This window comes from Diadema antillarum, unplaced genomic scaffold (assembly GCF_040938485.1).
Source record: "Diadema antillarum isolate AM-2024a unplaced genomic scaffold, OU_Dant_1.0 seq00001781_RagTag, whole genome shotgun sequence".
NCBI lineage: Eukaryota > Metazoa > Echinodermata > Echinoidea > Diadematoida > Diadematidae > Diadema > Diadema antillarum.
The window spans coordinates 158644-176834 of record NW_027272459.1 but is presented as its reverse complement, the minus strand read 5'-3'; the positions used below and the strand labels follow the sequence as shown (position 1 = coordinate 176834).

The window sequence follows — 18191 nt, the reverse complement described above, 5'->3', positions numbered from 1 at the left end:
AGCAGCTACCCACAAGGCATATAAAGAGAGACTGCACGTGATGCTAACAGAGGAGGAAGAAGAGGACATGGCAGAATTTTGAAGAATATGAAATCATCTACAATAGGAAGAAGATGGACTTTAAAAGCAAGGACATCAAGATAAAGCCTTGGAAAGATCAGCATGTCTTTGATTAATAATGAATTGCTGCGGAATAACCGTGAGTTGAAGAGCCTTTCCATTGTCTACAGTATATATCTTTGGTTCTGCATGCTAATAAGTTGACTGACTGTGGATCGGCAGTTGAATCGGGGTACATCTTTTCTCATCTGCATATTGTAATCATTGTAATCTTGTCTTTTCTGTGATCAATGCTTATAGTGATTATAACCCCATCTCACTAGATGGCGATTCCGCTACGATCATCAAAAATTGACAAAGCATGGCGGATCGTGGCTTGATCACTTTAAATCTTCTCCATCGTATCTTGAGTGGTTTAGAAGCATGTAGGGTCACCACCATCGCCATGGTCGCCATCAAGCAAGTTTTGAACATGTCCAAAACTTCCGTAGCAAGAGCGCCGTGGTTTTAGAGCGTATAATAATCACCTCACAAGCGCATTAAAAGCGCCATATTCGTAGCTCTGACGGGGTCGCAACGCGTAAAGCGTATCACTCAAGCGCATCGATAATGGCCGCCATCGCCCATGAAAATTACCACTTTTACAGTATTATGTAACAGGAACCAACCATAAACCAAAGAAAATGATGCACCAGACAAGGAAGGTGGATATGGAGAAAAGCATATAAAATTCCTTTTTCCACGTACACTCAGGACGAATCTACTCTGCTTATTGAATTGTTTGTTTGTCATACTGTATACGCTGTAGCGTACATAAATTTTCGCGAATTGCCGCTGTCACACATTTTCGCGAGTGGTTAAATTCGCGATCGGGGGACCAGAGAAAATACAGTATGAAGTGGCAAAGAACGTGTGAATTTTCAACTTACTAGCAAATAAGAATGATACTAGTTATACACTGCATGAAAAAAATTTACCAAACTCTGCGAACTAGTAAGTTACAGTTTAACATTTTTTAAGTGGTTAAGTCCATCGCGCTAGATTTCTGACGAGTGGTCCCCTCGCGATAATGGATTGGCTCTCTACAGTATTCGTAAGTAGACGTGGACGTGCGTAAACAAGCTTAGCCAGTATGGTCTGTTCGGTAAGCCGTGACATGGTATACTAGTACTGAAATATTCGTATCATCAAGGCAAGGGATTCATTTTGGAAGGTAATATTTCGCGTAGTGTTAATTTCGCGAATAGCTCCGGACTCGCGAAATTCGTGAAAATAAAACCCCCGCGAAATATATAGCGTATACAGTATACCATTGCAAGTCAATGCAAGTAGATTAAGTTGCAATCTTTTCAAATATATTCTCTTAAAATTGGCTCATTGTAGGATACGAATTTGTAGTTTGCTCGTAAGCCGGTTCTTTAGTATTACATACACATTTTACCCTTTTAATTGAATGGATGTTAACTAATAGTGCAATTTCACATCAGGTTCTAACTGGTGTGTTCTAGACTGCTAAGATGTAAGGGTGAAACCATATTCTGCATATCCATGTTCGTTTGACACTGACATCTGACTGAAGAAATTCAATTATGAAACCCATTTTATACCAAGATCTCTTGAGATCGTAGCATGCGCCCAGCATTAATGTATCACTGTTGCTCCGCCTGTGCCTTGTCTTCACAATATTCACCTTTATGTTTGAAGAAGGGAAGGGGGTCTTTGTCCCTCGCTCAAATGTGAAGATGAAGCAAAAGCTGCTGTAGTGCCGGGGGATACAATCACATTGCGCGGCAATGGACATTTCTAGTTTGTTTGGAGCTTGTGTCCTTACAAACAAGCTTTTCCGTGTTCATTCATATCATGGTACATTTCGTCGGTGTTTTCACGAAGTGGCACGACCGGCCAAAATTGGGTAAATTTTCGATTTTAAGATTTTTGCATATTATGATAGTAAATACCGAAATCTACAACCTGACAAATTTTTGAACCTCATTCTCAAATAATTACGTAATAACAACGACCGTGTCACTTCATGAAAACTTCGACTGGTCGGTCTACGATTTTCACGAAGTGGCACGATCGCGGGTCGATGGTGCGTATACGCCGGACGTCATCATAAATCATTAATCTGCCAAACGTCCTCGTACGCGCGCGTCTAAAATGGCTGTGCCCAGAACAACGGAAACTAGACAGATGAAATCGGTAAAGTTACATTTCGCTCTGTATTGACACTTTAATTGTTCGAATTTTTCACATTCTTAAATGTAGATTTATGAATGAGGAATTAGAATATCAAAACAGCGTAAATATGTACTCTTGCAGATCAAATTTACTTCGTTTTGCGCTGTCCTAGCTTCGTGATCTAAGTATCTAGTCCCACATCTGTTATTCGGTGTAAGTGAAGAATAGGCAGGGAAAGCGATTCGAACTATTAAAAGTCAAATGAACACGTCTCACATTTGCATCAAATCTTAAACGCACTAACTGGTGATATATTGTGAAGTTTTATTGTTACCTGTATTACGAGCTCAAATATGTAATGCTGCGACCTACTTCTTCCCAGGTAATTTAACTCCCTTATCTTACTCTGATTATGTCTGAATCTTCCAGGAATTTAGATCTGGGTGATTCTAACTGTTAGGGAGTCTATATCTACAACACAGCAGTTCTACTTCTAGATCTAATTTAGATAGTTAACTGTGTTACAGTGTTAATAGTGTTCTTGAATACCGTTGGCGTTACCTGTCCAGGTTACTGTAAAAGTGACGTTATATCACTGACTACCTTTGAATTCTCAATGGAAAAAAAAAAATTAGAGTTACTTCTGCTCAAGTCTAAATCAGGGAGGTTCTCTTCCCACGTCCTCCCTGTCTAAATTGAGACGTTACCAACAACAATGAAGTTTGATAATGTTGTCGTGAATACCGTACCAGCAAATTTGATTTGGATAGACAACAAGCAAAAAAAAAAAAAAAAAATGATGTGCAACGTTTATGCTCAGCCCCTGAATTCATAAATTGTTCTATCATGCTATATTATGAGCCTAACCTCAATGTAATTGTAAATACGTGGCAAGTACTTTTGCATTAGTTTGCGATATTTTGTTTTGTTTGCTTTGATTTTCTACAATCTATACGGTTCTTGAAACACAGGGTTTTTCTGGGGGGGGGGGGTGGAGGCTGGGGATTCGGAGCTGGGCAAATTGTAAAATCAAACTAGAGTGATGTTCATAAACTTCAGATTCTGGTAAGCTGTAGAATATAGACCTGAAAGGGATTTGGGGGGGGGGCAGTGTGATGTTTTGCAGATCTGTGCATCAATTTTATGATCTTACAGAATTGTAAGTACTGGTACTGATGGAGTTTCATCTGACTGACATCTTGCATTCATCTTGCCTTACAAACAGATATTGAGGCATTTGTGCGGACAACCCAACACTTTGCAGACTGGAATGAAATGAGTGCTGTCCTTCGATGATGGGCTACTTCACAATATTGTACTCCATACCGCATTCCTGTAGATTTCTCCTGTCATCTCAAGCTTGAACAAGAACCGTAAGTTACATTGCTATCTGTCGAGGATTTAGATAGACCAGTGTGTGATAGACAGTGCAGGCACACTACTAGTAATAATACTATTACTAGTATGATTTGCCACATACTGAAATACTTGTATTGTCTTACTATTTCTTTAATTACAACTGTATTTGTAGTTTTATGAATGTGAAGCCCTGACATAACATGGAATCCAACATTTTGACATCTAATTACCTGTAGTCATGTTGCATTTTGGTATAAAGGCAATGCTGTCCCTCAGTCTGATTTTGATATGATACCAGTATGCATTTCTTCAGTGTCATGTACCTTTTAGGACTGTTGTAACTGTAGTTTTGTGATTGTTACTTTGATTATTTGTTGTGTTTTTATTTTTTTATTCTTTTTTTTTTTTGGGGGGGGGGGCAAGGGAGATGAGGAAGGAGAGTTATACACTCTGTACTGATATGAGATACCATCAACTTTGCAAAAGTCAATGGCACATACTGTATGACAAATTCTTGGCAGAGACGATGGAAATGAACTGTCTCAACATACATTTATAGTTTTACTCATGTCAATATGTTTTTTTCTTTGTACACTCAGAAGTCTAAAATGTTGTCAGAGTCTGAGACATTACTTATATGGAATTGACCATGTCACTAATTTTCACTTGTGATGTTCTGCTTTCCTTATTCTTTACTTTAGTTCTGCTCCTGATTCTAATCAACAATGTGTTCATTCTCCATTTCGTCTGGCTTAGCATCCTCTTCTTACTGCACTGAAAGGTTACATTGTGTACCATGCTAAAGGTGAGCAAGATATGAACAGCAATCCATGCAAAACCTTTTCATGTAGTCTTTGGTTTTATTTTGTCTTAGAAAATTACTAAGAAAATCCAGTGTCAATGGACAATTAGGTGTAATCCTTATTACAGTCTTGTTATGCACATTATCACATTGATTTAAACTTATGATTAAAAAAATGCATTCACACTTTTGAGTAAAACATTACCAAATTGTTGTTATGAAAGGAACATTATCATATAATTATTTTCTTAGGGAAATCGGTGTAGTTTTAAAAATGTGGAAATTAAGTAAGAAGTATGTTATGACTGTTGTATCAAATGTCATCATTCCCCTCTGCAATGGAGAAGTAACATTGTCTGTGAAAAACAATTGTTCCTCTTTGCATAGGGAGAGAAGCAGATGACAAGTGTCTACTGGAGAAAGCCAAGAGAAACCCGAAACAGCTACAAATGACTAGGATGGCTGAGCTAAACATCTGCACTAAAATCCAAGCCATGGGATCATTATGGAAGGAGATCTTAGCAATATTTCACCACAATCACAGAGTTGCTCCACACAGCAGCAGCAAACTTTTCACAAGAGTGTGTGCCTTATGAATGGAAAGGCAGGTTCTGGCAGAACATTATCTCGATGTCCTTTTTGATTTTCTATTTAATGAGTTTGGGTTTGTATGTGTGCAGAAATGGGGGGGGGTAGTGGTGTCTTAAAATAGGACATCATTTTTAACAATAATAATAATCATCATCATCATCATAACCACAATCATAATCATAACAATAAAAATAGTAGTAATTATAATAATCAACAGTGCTTATATAGCATATGGAACATTCTGCATTATGCCTTTTGTGCTCAAGGATAGAAATGATCGAACAAAAACATACAATTGCAATAACAATAATACCTTGTTTCACGTTTAATCTGTAATGACAGGTGTTCGCAAGGCAGTCTTAGATTTGTCAACATTTGTAATTCATTTTAGATTCTGGGTAAGATTATTCCATATGGTAGAGACATTACAAGCAAATGTATGCCATTGCTTTTTTATTCAGAATAACAAGTAAGTCACTACCTTCTGAATGAAGGTTTCTCTCTGGTGTGTTTCCTATTTAAAGTAGTTCTTTCAAATACTTGTAGTGTGGATTCAAGAGCTAGCTAATATCAACATTTTGATCTGTATATGAAGTTTGACTGGAAGCTAGTGCAAGCTTCTTAAAACCGGTGAAAAATTTTGTTCATGTTTTTGGAATTTGGACACTACTCTTGCAGCAGAGTTTGGAATAGCTTGTAATCTCTGTATCTGTTTGACTGACAATCCACAAAGTAATTAATGACAAAATCAACATGTCACATTAAGAAACCATGAACTGAATGTACTGCTGTGCATTTATAATAGTAAAGTCTCAAATTTTCCAAACATTGTATGTGAAAGAATCAAGGAGACATTAAGGGACATTAATCCTACATACTGTATCTCTCACTGGCACCTTATTCACTTACATTACTCTTGATAACCATCAATCCATGGGTCTCTCCCTACAGCTTTGTCACAATGATGTCATCCTCAATTTCCACTGTATTATGCTTCCCCTCTCTGACTTTAAACAGTGCTTTTCACAACAAAACCATACCAATGTTAAATACCATATAGATGTCTCTTCTTTTACTTTGTTTATGAACCAGCTCTCCCATCAAACTATTCATTTTGTCTCCCTTAGCCCAGCCACCAGCCAAGCCCATAAACAATTTTCAGTACCAGGTATTTTTGAATTATGCCTACCCCAGCACCTGTGACACCCACAGCAGACGTAAAGTAAAGTCAGGACCAAGTCAAGTCAAGTTGTGCAAGTTAGAAAGGTATTAGTAGACTGCAAGAGGGATATAAGCAATTGGATGCTTACATTTTCTCTGCTTGCTCTCTGCAACTCAAGAATGACTAATAAACTTTGACAGAAAATGTTTTCTTGGATGATAGATGTAATGCAGTACACAGCCATATTCTTGCAGTTTGAGTCCACATCAGAAATTATGGCCCAGACATCATTATCTATGTCTTTTTATATTGTATATTGTTGTGGATTTTATTTTTGAAACAAAAATGAGTAAATGCAGATCTGATAGCTCACTTCTTACAGAGCTTAGATATGGAACTTTGTATATGATAACATCTAGCGGTGAGAGAAAAAGGGAAACATGAGGATTTATGTATCTTGCAAAATGATATGGTAATAAATCAGATTTCAGGCTTATACTGTGCATAATATGAGTGCTTACAAACTTTTACAAAATGAGGGAAGATCAAGACTGTTTGCAGAAGATTGATAATACACTTTATGCACTGTCACATCAATTTAAACATCAATTAGTTCAGTCACTGTGTACAAGATTGTATTGCCTGTAATATGAAGAAGGTTATCCATACCATGGAGCTACTCTGTTAGTAGCTCCATGTCCATACCAAATCAGCTAGTGTCTTTGTAATTAAGCATTAAGTATTCATATCATCAAATTCTAGGTTCATTATAAAGTTAATGTTTGGTAAACAGCATTTGACCAGGTTGAAGTTAGGTGATGGGATATGGAGGGAGATGGAACATTTTGATCATTATTTTGTAAGATTTTTGAGCTTTCAAGGCAAAAGTCAGTCTCATCTCATACATCTGACTAACATTTTAGAATCTACACAAAAAAAAAATATTGTAGTACCCTAAATGCCATAAATTTAGATATCATCAAGGTGGGTGATACATACAGAGCTTGCTATGTTAAAACAAATAGAAACCTTCGTTACATCTGAAAAATAAATGAAAGGTAATGTACTGTACCTTAACTTCATTCAAGTTGGAATCTATACTATATGAGTAGTATGATCCACGTATAGTTTATTGAAAAGCCATAATTAAAACTCGTGTACACACGTAGTGATAAATCTATGAATGAGAAAAGATACCCAAATAAAGCTCATTTAGTTTTTATGTAATGTAAAGAGTTTTGCAAGGTGTCACGTGTAGGAAATGAATAGAGAGAGAGATTGTGTGTTTGTGTGTGTGTGTGTGTGTGTGCATGAGGGAGAGAGAGAGAGAGAGAGAAAGAAAGCGAAAGAAAGAGTGGAAAAGAGAGTGATATTACCAGTGCAGAATTATTTCATTATAAGAATGATACATTCACAAAGCAATAGAGCAAATTGATTACATTTCATATTCGAAAACAACATGCTTCGTGGTTATAGCACGAGATACAGTAATACTCCGAGTAAGAGAGTGAATCTTGAAAATTTTGATCCGAAATAATGTGCATAAAGACCGATGCAATGAGCTGAGAGCAATGATCAATGTGTAATATATGAAGAACAACTCAATAATAATGCCTTTCTGCGAATGGATGAGAGATTTAGAAGGGGGAAAGAAAAAAAAAGTATCAAACAAAATCTTGATGCCCAATTCATATCACTAGTATACAAAGGAGCATCGCTAATGCGCGCGCGGCTTTGAGAAACGATGAAGATAACATAACGCGCAGCGCGTGCGCGCCGATGGTGTCACTTCGTGAAAAATGAAATTCGCACCATGCGCAAAGAATCAAAGTGGCATGGCCGACGGTGATGGTTCGTGAAAATATTGGAAGCGTTGTTCACGTGTTTTTGTGTTTTCACGAACCGGCACGACCGACTTTGCCCGATATTTCAACGAAACTTTTGTTTTTCACGATGAACCAAGAACATGAAACACATAACAAACTCCTAATCTGTCGTGCAGTGTGATATTTAGGTAACTGGACGTGAAATATAGGCGCAATCATGGATTTGGCAAAGGCAAAAATTTCAAACGCGATTATCTCGACAATTACTTTCGCGGCTCCAGGGCCAGCTGTGCCAGTTCGTGAAAACACCAGCGATTTGTCTTAAAGGTGTCATACTGCTGTATGAAGTGGAGGTGCAATATTGCTAAAGTTGTATTCAGTTTTGATAATGGATGGGTTTTATATAATGCTTCTTTTTTATTTGAAATGTATTTGCAATGATTACATCTGATTTGTCCCATGCAGCAGTGATCTGTATCATGCTGTTACCTATCCCATAGCTTACTATGCAACTTTAAATACGATGTAATCTACTCTTGTTTTATACATGTTTTGCTGATGTATAGACATTGCTCTATTTTATCACCTGAATGGTGAGTGCATATGTTAATTTCTGTTGTTTCAGTCACTCATTCTTGAGATGTCATATCTTTCATACTGATCAGTAGATTGAAAAAGAAAAAAAAAGATTGCAAATTACAATAAAATCTTTGTCTCAAATGATCATACTTATTTCAAGATTCATTGTTGTTATTATGATGAACTTCATTTTTCTCTACTCCTGTGGCTTCTACATGGGCAATTCCACGGTATATAGGACACAGGTGCCAAAAAATCAAAATGATATTTGTGTCAAACACCATACATTTTCAGACAATACTTGAGTTGAAGTTTTAAGAATCATTATGTTTTTCAATAAAAGTGGCCATTTTGATTTTCAAAATGGCTGCCAAAATATGCCTATAACTCAATAGTAAAAAGAATGTATTATCACATAACTTACTCTCTGTATATCCACTTTACTAATACTCTAAACAACAATCTTTTATATGTATGCAGTTACCAGAGAAGTCTTTTACCACACGATAGAAAAAAAAAAGCTGGTTGCTTTAAAGAATTTGATAAAAACTTTTAATTAGTTTGACAATGATGGATGTAACATCAGTTACCAAAAACAAGGAATTTTTAACTCTATTCATCGAAGAAAGTGAGCTGTATGATGTAACTTGGGATTTCTAATGTATGCCCATATGCCTTTCTTTTAATACCAGAAATAAGGATACTTGCCATACTGGAGAGTCAAAATGAACACTTCAAAATGTGTAACGTCAGTTACCGAAACGTCATACATGAGTATGTAACGTCAGTTACCATGACAGTAATTATAACTGAGGCAAATTTTTTGACTTATGGCCATTTCAATACCTATGGGAAGTCAAAGGTTATCAACAAAGAGCAGCAATCCTTTTGATAGGGAATGATGTCATCACCATGGTATGTCCATGGATACATTTTTTGTTTTCATTTTATTTTATTTTTTAAATATTTATTTATTTATTTATTTATTTATTTATCATAATTATCATTTTTTTATGGGGGGGGCTTGAGGTTTTGATTTTCAATTCAGCGCAAGTTTAAGGTTAAATCATCTGGAAGTTTAGGTTTACCACATGCAATATATGCACTCAAATTACTATACAGTACATTCACAGTCCTATGGGATGATAAAGCTACCAAAGTTTGTAGGCCTAATCAATGACGTGGTTGCATGGTAACCACCTTTTCTATACAAAAGCTTGTGTACAGCTGTATACCAACAGTTTTATAATCTTTACTTATGATTGCTTTGGCTAGCATTTTTCTTCTTTTCTGGAAGCTTAGCGAAGTTTCTACCTCAAGGCAAATGCACAAACAGATATATTTCCTCGCGTACACTTAAATGTGTGGTTTAGTTAATGTGGCACATCTTGTATTATGGTACATACATAAGGCATGTACTGTCATTACTGTTTGAAACTTAACACTGATGTTGCTCAGTGTTTAACAATGATGTTGCTCAAAGTGAGAGGTGATTCTAGGGTTTAAAAAAAATTGTTCGTATTTGTTGATTACTTTATTTCATTCATGCAGGGACATTTTGTAATACATGATAATTATGAACAGGAAGATTCGTTTATATTGATCTTAAAATTTCTTTGTTGCAAAGTCCTATTTCTTGGTATCTGGGATGTATTTGCAAGCCTTGATACATCAGTGAAAAGGAAAAGAAAAACAGTTATATTACTTCAAGCAAGGAATAAACCAATAATGCTCTTTTGACCAAAAAAGCATAATGTCTCTTCTTCACAGAGAAATTTTAAAAGTGCAACACTTTTCATTTAAATCAATTGATGATGGAAATCATTTTTTTTTTTATTCATGGCCCTAACAATGCCTTGAAGGAGGAGTAAAATAAAGAAAAAAAGAAGAAATATATCACTGTAGATTTCATACATATTAAATGCATATTTATGAGTTGATATGTGTTTTTTCCCATGACCTGAAAGATATTTTTTTCACACACAAAAATATCCGTGTTTTGTGTTGTACTGCAGGGTATTATGGGTGGGGCACTCTAGATAGAAACTTTCCTGTTCATTAAAATAAAACCCGTAGTTATGTCAATATATTTATACTTGGAACTGCTGAATCTAAATGGCTCTGTGTAATCATAACTGTTGAATAAGCATTCAATCTTAGGACAAATGTCAAGAAATATCCTCTGGTGCATTTACATTATTTTTGCCCAACTGTGCTATGGCATGGGGGGGGGGTGCCCCCTAAGGGCCCCACCCCATTTGTGTCTTTAGATTTTGTTTTAATTTGTTGCTAAGTAATTGCCTGGGATTGTTACTGGTATACTGCAGCAGTATAATAACCTGTTAGATAAATTAGTTCTCTGTAAACCCCGTAGCAAAAGTATGTGTAACGTCAGTTACTGACATGTTTACCTTTAAGTTTTCATAGAACACAAAGAAAATGGACTAATGTTTCATTTCATTTGTGTATTTATAATTGATGAACCAAGGTATGATGCCATATCAAACAAATCATTCTGAAAGGTCAGAATTATAAAATATAACAAAACTATTCCCAATCATGATTTTGCATGTGTAAACCCTATGGCAAATGTAAGCGTAACATCAGTTATGTAACGTCAGTTACCGTCATGCCTTCACTGAAATTGGCATGGTGCTAAAAGGAAATATCTACAGTGCACATTATTTTGCACACCTGTTCCTAAGAACCTAGGTGTATTGCCATATTAAACACATAAAGGCTAGAAGTCAGGGACATGAGAGATATTTCCATTTAAATCTACACCATAATTTCCCATGTCCTCATTCCGTAACGTCAGTTACCGACACATTTTCACTTGCTATGTGATAAGAAATGCAGTTTGAGAGAAAAACTTTCCACATATTTCTTCATTCTCATGAACTCATTCATCAATGCGAATTGCAAGCCCCAGGTGCTTTCATTCACAAAACTACAACGTAAACAATTTTATGAAAATCCTTACGCGTAACATCAGTTACCGTGGAATTGCCCACATGTACTTTTAGTATAGATCTCATAAAGGCGATCATCTTGTACATTGTATCCTATAGTCCTAGTATTTTTATGCCTTCGCCACGAAGTGGTGCCGGAGGCATTATGTTTTCGGGTTGTCCGTCCGTCCGTCCGTATGTACGTCCGTACGTCCGTCCGCTTTCGTTTACGCGATAACTTGAGTAATATTGACTTGAATTCTACCAAACTTGGTCCAAGTATAAAGTATGATGGGGCAATTAGATGATTAGATTTTGGGTGAAATCCGCCAAAGGTCAAAGGTCAAGGTCAAATCATGAAATTATATCCGTTTACGCAATAACTCAAGACTGGATCAATCAAATTTCACCAAACTTTGTTGTAGGATGATGTATGATGGGACAATTACTTGATTAGTTTCTTAGTGAAATCGGACTGAGGTCAAAGGTCAAAGATCAAGGTCAAATCCTGAAATTTATCTGTTTACGTGATAACTCAAAACTGGATGAAGCAGCTTTCACCAAACTTGGTCCAAGGATGATGTATGATGGGACAATTAGTTGAGTAGATTTTAATGACATTGGCAAGAGGTCAAAGGTCAAAAGGTCAAGGTCAAATGCTAAAAATGTTGCTATTTCCCCAATATCTATGCAATGCCCTAAGGTATTTTCTTGAAACTTAGTGTAGACATGTACTACTGTGTAAAGATTCTCCAGAGAGAGTTTAATGTCATAAGGTCAAAGGTCAAAGGTTAGGTGAAAATGTAATATCACTTTTCTCACAAATGGTTCAATGTATCTTCATGGAACTTGGTACATACGCATGTACTGACTGGCAGAGATTATCTAGGGAATTTAGGGGTCATAAGTCAATAGTCATGGGGTCGAAGGTCAAGGTCAACTCCTCAATATTTTACTATTTTCCTCATACACTAGTATATATGAAATGCTTGCATCATTAGTTTTCAAACTTAATATATACATGCATTACCTAATGGAGATTCTCCAGGAAATTTCCAGCTAGAATGTCAAAGGTCAAAGGTTAAGGGTCAAAGGCCAGGTTTCAATGCCCCCCCCCAAAAAAAAAAAAATATATATATATATATATATATATATATATATATATATATATTTGTACTGTAATTACACTCTTTCTTCATACCTTGGAAATTGCTCAATGCATAAACTTATAAAAGGGTCCGTCAGAATTCAAGTAAAAATTCTCAATTCCCCAAATATGTGTACCTGCACTCTTCGACAATTATAGCAAACCCAGTTCAAGGAAAGTGAACTTTCAAGTCATTTATGACAAACTTGTCATATCAATATTTTGCCAGTTATGTGAAACTGTCATGGATCACACATTGTGAACACATTGTACTATACGCCTATTGGGAGAATCATGCATTATGGCGGAGGCATCAGTCGCCATAGCGACATTTCTAGTTTCATTTTATGAATCAAGTATGTTTCTGTATGTGTGAGTTTGTTTGCATGTGTGTGTGTGAGTGTGTAATTGCTTGCCAACTGAGGCACATTTGAAGAAATCTAAAGAACTTTAAGAAACTAATTTGTTAGCAACTTTGCACTATTCTGAGGGGAGAATCTCTCTCTCCCTCTTCTCTCTCCAATCAGTTTTTTTTTGGGCCAGCAAATACATCTGACATCAGTTTCAAAGTATAGCTATGCACAAATCAAGGCTATGTACAGTGTAAATATTTCATTTGTTTTTCCACTAGCCTTGAGAATGTTACTGTTTCTTTTTCTATTTGGCCCTTACACTTGCATTCTAAGGTAAAATGCAGTGCAGAAATATTGACAAACCTGAAGACTCGCTGTTATCTTTCGTAATGTGCAACATCAAGGTGAAACACACTGAGCAGAGTAACAATAGCTGTAATAGGGAGATTGAAAAGTGATCTTACTCTATAAAGTTGGGAAACCAGACTCTGTGTCATTGAGGGATCAATTTAAAGGGAGGCAGTCCTGAGAATTTTCACTGTACTGATAATTAAGAAGAGTAAAATATATAACCTTTCACCAATATATACACGTGGAAAGCAAACACTGTCTCCATACCCAATTTTTGAAAAATAATTCCTGCAAGCGATTATGTAAGAGCCTGCAAAAAGGTGCAACGTCAGTGATGCCCAACTCACCAAGTTGACAGCCGTGCCTTAGAAAACCAATTTAAGTGTTCAAAATGATCATATCTGATTTTGTCATAAGATGTGACAATATGTGGTTTTGTTATTTCAAAGAAAATATTTCAAGCTTATTTACATATATTATTGATAATGAAATAAAATTGTAAACATGAATTTATAAATATTTTAAAATCAAATATGCCATCAATAGGCGCTTTCCTTTTCGAGCTTCCGTCCGTGTTGCATACTACTTTGCGTACAAACCACTCTCGCGCGCATTCTTATCATACTCCGTCGTAACTGAGTTTGGCGTTCATACCGAAGATTACCTGGGCATAAGAGACTCGAGCAGAACACGACTGGGAAGAGTTGTGCCTCGGTGACGTCTGACTCTCCGCCAAGATTTGCTCATTAGCATATTCACCATGCAAATTCACACTGTTTCAACCAAAATTTAGGAGCTTATTTGGTGATTTGAAAGTTTGTTTTTGGTGAAAGTAGTTCATTGGAGGCACCAACAACAACATATTTTTTTTAAATTCGTGAGGACTGCCTCACTTTAAATGAAACATCCCTCAGGTTGGAAGAAAACAATGAATGACATACTATAGGCAGGGTGTGTGTTTGTCATAGATATTGAACCCCGATCATGTCAATTCGTATCTGTGGAAGTACAAACACAATAAATTATCGATGGAGATAGATTGACACATTAACAAAGAAATGTTCGGCATAAAGTAAATGGTAAAAGTTTTTATGCACAAAAACTTATCAATGCAGTCGACATAAAAGTCCTGCTGAATTACTGTACCAACGACTAAAAATTCAAACTCCTCTCTTCATTTGATTGGGCAAGATATAATTTTCATTACATCATCATCGTCTGTTCACATGTAAAGATATCTTTTGCACGTGTACTATGTGAGTAAACTGCACACGGTAAATCATTGCTTTCCATTTCGTTAAAAAAAAATGATATCAAGTTTACTGTCAATGATACAGTTCGCATGGAAGCTGTTGAAATCTGGCATCAGTCAATGCGTGGTGACCGTGAATGTGTAATCGAGCACGTCTGAAATTCTATGAAATATGTTGATGATTTCAACTTTGATTGTTTGGAGTGCTGTGCGTTTGTGTTTTGCTCTTTCGTTTTTCTTATGTCTTCGATTTTGCAGGGGGGGGGGGGTTTCCCCTAATGGACGCCGCACTTGGCAATTGATGTTTCCAGAAGTTGTTTTGAGACAAAAGTGAGCGTGATCATGCATTGTGTGTGTGTGCGTGTGGAGGGGGGGGGGGGGGGGGTGGTGGGTCTCACGAAACAGTTTCAATAGGCCATAGAAATAAAGGAAGATTAAAGGTATTCAACAGGGTAAAACGGGGGGGGGGGGGGGAGTGATAGCGTAATCACTGATCGGTATCTTTTCAAAAGGGCTATGTGTGCTACATGGCTACTTTCACTGTCTATCTGAATAATAGATGTGTGGAATGTGTCAGCTCTATTGATGTTAGATTAAGCATGTTTCACCAAGGAGGTTCAAGAGAATGGAGTCACAACTGTCTTATTTCCTTTGAACCCATGTTCGAAGCCGCCGCTCAAAAATATTTGAAGCATGTGCCAAACAGGATCTGCCGCGCAGATACAAAGACAATTGACTCGTGTCTCATTGCATAATCACCAGCCACTTTCAAAGGAAGATACGTATGTCTTTGTGATGGTAATTGCTTTTCGCTATCCCTTCTTATAAAAGGTAGGTGGTACAGACAAGAGGATGCGCGAATAGAAATTGAGCAAAAAATGCTGAAATAAAGATGAAAATTATTCGACTTGGCATACCCAGGCACTAATCTGATATATCTATCAATAAAGAATTATACTTGAAGATTATTCCATATTAGTTTCATTTGTGGAAATTAAGCGGAAAAGTGATAAAACCAGCTTTTCAGGATGGTACAGTTTTAAACATTTTCACATGATACAGCTCTGATTTACACCTTTGCACAAATATCTGGACTGGATTGACTTTTGTTTTACATGCTTTATCATTAAGTGAAATTTCATTTCATTTAATAAATAAATAAGCAAAATTTCAGTTGGTCAAGATAAACATGTCCGTTCTCCGTATAATTTCATGCCTATAAATTCGGGAACCTACAGTTTTTACAAGCATCATTGCTTTTATGTAGGCCCCATCATATTTCTGACATTGATTTGTGATATCCTCAGATGATAATGACCACTTATATTTGTGTTTAATGTTTGTTTGTCTTTTTTTGCAAACATAACATATGGTTGTATATATTTTGTACTTTTGTTTTATTGTCAATCATTTTGTAATCCCATCACTGAGAAAGTGGAAATATGAAACAAAACTTGAAACTTGAAAATATGGCCAACATTATGATAACGTTCAAAATGAATCTCCAGATTGCTCAGCAAGACGGCGGCGTCGAACATTGATCATCAAAGGCACAAGTGCACCTGTCAAATTCTTTTGTGCATCAATAGAAATCTGACAACTGTTTGAATAATTACAGCCTGTTAGAACTCCATGTATAAAACCTCCTTGGTTTCACAGAGCCTTTGTTGATAACCTCAAGATTTACAAAGCAAGCGCTAATGTTACTTAAAAAGAAAAGGAAAATAAAAGAGATAGGGGACAGTGGTGGCTGGCAGGTTGGTGGTTGGCAATTTCGGTTTAGTAAGACTAAATACTGCAGGAACTTGCTCCTATTCGTGTCCATGATGAGCATTTCTGCTAATATGAAGCAATAATGATTTTAGGGCAATCATTATTGCTAAAATATGTTACAAAACCTCATAATATGAAAAAGAAATCAGTATTGAATTGCTCATTGAAAGTAGAAAAAAAAAACACTTTTCAATCCTTTTTTTGTGTCGATTAACATTGGGAAGAACGTTATTGGGGAACACGCGTTCTCACGTGTGTATCATTGTCGAGTGTTGAAGAATTTAGCACACCAATGTACACATGGATGTAAGTGAGTAAATCAGACATGAAGAATGACCTGTAGGAGTGAAGCTAGCATCACGCAAAGCAGGATCACTAGTTCTATATTGGAATCATTGTGTTTTTTCCTTTTGGCTTCATACAACGGCAAACACGATGTATCTCTTCACATTAGAAATCAATTAACTTCCACCTTTCAAGAAATTTGAGTATTATTTTGCAGATCAGTGCTCCTCTTTTATATCCCTCACGTCAATCTCGGTTTCTCTCTCTTTCTCTCCCCTTCTAACATAACATTTCTTCACTTACTAAAACAAAAATATTGTTTGTGAATATGTGTACATGCACGTAAGACCAATTAAACATCCAATTCAGTCAAGCTTTCAATGGCTTTGAGGCGATCCACTCAAAATGATGTATATAAGTGAAATTACGCCAAAAGTAAGGTAAACGGCTTCCCGACAATGTTCAAAACAAACCACAGTGCGACAATAGTTGATTTCATTACTCTAAACAAGATCATAGCTGTGATGGTTTTATTTGTGTGTACAATTACTGGACTTAACCAAATAAAATAAATTTTTAAGAACCATGCAATTCTTTCTAAGCGATATTTGCCTACAGTTTTCTTACGCTTTTGCAGCACAATTTGATTATTATAAATACTTCACGAATCGAATCTTTATTCTGTTGCCGTCGAAATCGGTTTCCTTAGAATAAAAACAAACAAAAAAAGACGAAAAGATAAAATTGCGATCTAAACCTTCCCTGACTGAGTTACCAAACTTTGATTCTTGCTTTGTGTGTTTGTGTGTGTGTGTGTGTGTGTGTTTTTTAAATCCATTGATTTTGGTTTGTTTTTGTTCCATGTGTCTTCTCCACTTTTCTTGTGCAAGTCTTCTTATGTCCATTGTTCGTGCTTGTTTCGTTCTGCTCCTTGGTAATGTATTTCATTTGATGGCCTACATGCACATTTTCATGTCATTTAGGTTAGTTGAAAGTTATGTGAAAATGAAGTTATTACAAAGGGAAAAATCGAGACATTGCTTTCCTTTTCGTTAATTCTTCACAATTGTCCGACGTTTTTTGGGAGGAACTCCAGCCAAGCTCACAAATATCCCTTTAATTTTCAGTTATTGTTTTGCATCCGTTTACAAAATTGATTGTAAAGTGTTTTTTTGGTTTTTTTTCCTTGCTCTTGTGTTGAAAATGTTAAAAAGGTCTTGTTAAAAAGTTAGATTTCTGGAGCCTCCCCTCGACCACTTAGATATTCACATCGGTATGGTATGCAGTGCTGTGCTGTAGTGTAGAGGTGAATGTATGATATCACAGTCATGACTCATGGATTCCGGTCATTCACACAACCCAAGCTTCTGCTTACAGTTGCTCTTCTTTATGCTGCTGTTATACAAATTCCTTCAACCTACATCGCCCATAGGAAATGCCCAGCAAGAGGAGTTGGTTACATCAGCAGCCATTTCTTCTCGTGGTCACAAACTCAGCTACATCAAGCTTACAAAATTTC

General features: G+C 36.4%; 1 protein-coding gene and 1 long non-coding RNA gene across 2 annotated transcripts in view; both read left to right on the top strand.

Annotated features, from left to right (window-relative positions):
• LOC139712267 (nuclear distribution protein nudE-like 1-A) overlaps positions 1 to 18191 on the top strand; it is a 297794-nt gene that overhangs the window by 136369 nt on the left and 143234 nt on the right. The window lies entirely within an intron of this gene.
• LOC139712270 (uncharacterized) lies at positions 3295 to 5073 on the top strand. Its single transcript, XR_011709559.1, has 3 exons — positions 3295 to 3614; positions 4302 to 4405; positions 4790 to 5073. It is a non-coding gene; the product is annotated as an uncharacterized lncRNA (long non-coding RNA).